The sequence below is a fragment of the Carlito syrichta genome, unplaced genomic scaffold (genome assembly GCF_000164805.1).
Source record: "Carlito syrichta isolate Samal-C Ts95f unplaced genomic scaffold, Tarsius_syrichta-2.0.1 Scaffold315361, whole genome shotgun sequence".
Lineage (NCBI taxonomy): Eukaryota > Metazoa > Chordata > Mammalia > Primates > Tarsiidae > Carlito > Carlito syrichta.
Window position 1 is genome coordinate 458873 of NW_007259457.1, and position 1917 is coordinate 460789.

Genomic DNA, 1917 nt, shown 5'->3' on the forward strand with positions numbered 1-1917 from the left:
AGCCGTGATCACGTGACTGCACTCCAGCCTGGGCAACAGAGTGAGATTCCAGGTCAAAAAAAAAAAATTTTTCAGAAAACAATTCCATTTATAATAGCATCAAAAAGAACAGAGTATTCAGGAATATATTTCACCAGGAAGATATAAGAAAAGTACACTGAGAAGTATAAAATTATTTACTGAAATATTTTTAAAAGACCTAAAGATAGAAAGGCATCTTGCGTTCATGAATTAGAAGACTTGCTATTGTTAAGATGACAATACTTCCCAAAGTGATCTATGGATTCAGTACAATCCTTATCAAAATTCTAACGGCTTTTTTGCAAAAGTGGAAAAGGTGATCTTAAAATTCATGTACAATTGTATATAAGGGACCCATATAGTTAAAACAATCTTGAAAAAGAGGAAAGGATGCATACTCACATTATGATTTTAAAATTTACTAAAAAGCTACAGTAATCAAAACAATGTAGTTACTAGCATAAGATCAAAAGGTAAGAAAAATGGAATAGAACTGAGAGTCCAGAAATAAAGCCATAGAGCTATTGTCAGTTGATTTTTGACAAGGGTTACAAGACCACTCAACAAGTAGTGAATAGTCTTCAACAAATGGTGCTGAGAAAACTGAGTATCTATATGCAAAATGAGGCAAACCCTTACCTCAAATTATATATGAAAACTAACTCAAATGTGATAAAAAGACCTAAATGTAAGAAATAAAACTACAAATCTCTTACAAGAAAACACAGAAATCATGAACATGGACTTGACAATAGTGTCTTAACTATAACTCCAAAACCATACACACACAAATAGATAAACTGGACTTCATTAAAATTAAAAACTTTTGTGTAAAAGTCACAAGCGAGTGGAAAAGTAACTCAGAATTGGAGAAAATATCAGTAAGTCATTCTATGTGATAAAGTCTAATAATTTGGCTATATAAAGTATTCTTATAATTCAACAACAAAAAGACAATCTATTTTTAAAGTGGTCAAAGAATGCGAATTTTTCCAAAGAAAATGTACAAATAGCCAACAACTACATTAAGAGATGCTCTAAAGTTCTAGTCATTAAGAAAATGAATTTCAAGCCGGGCTCGGTGGCTCAGCCTGTAACCCCAGCGCTTTGGGAGGCTGAGGTAAGTGGATTGCCTGAGTCCGTGGGTTCGAGACCCGCCTGGGCAACTTGGCAAGACCTCATCTTTACAATAAATCAAAAAATTAGCCAGGCGGGGTAGCGTGCACCTGTAGTTCCAGCTACTTGGAAGGCTGAGGCAGAAGGATCACCGGAGCCCATCAGGTTGAGGCTGCGGTGGCCGGGAGCGGCCACTGCACTCCAGTCTGGGCGACGGAGTGAGACTCGAACTCAAAAAAATAAAAAAGAAAAAAAGAAAATGAATTTCAAACCACAATTATGGCCAGGTGCAGTGGCTCATGCTTGTAATTCCAGCATTTTGGGAGGCCGAGGAGAGAGGACTGCCCGAGTCCAGGGGCTCGAGACCAGCCTGGGCAACTTGGCAAGACCTCATGTCTACAATAAATAAAAAAATTAGCTGGGCATTGTGGCACGCACCTGTGGTTCCAGCTACGTGGAAGGGTGAGGCAGAAGGATCACCTGAGTCCAGCAGATGGAGACTGTGGTGGCCATGAGTGTGCCAGTGCACTCCAGCCTGGGCAACAGAGACTCTGACTCAAAAACAAAACAAAACAAAACAAAAAACCTACAATGCACTACCACTTCAAACTCACTAGATGGCCTTAATAACAACAAAAATAACAAAACCCAGCAAGTGCCGATGAGGTTGTGGAGCAATTAGAAACCTTGTAAGGCTGGGTTGGGTGGCTCAGCCTGTAATCCCGCGCTTTGGGAGGCTGAGGTGAGTGGATTGCCTGAGCCCGCGGGTTCGAGACCCGC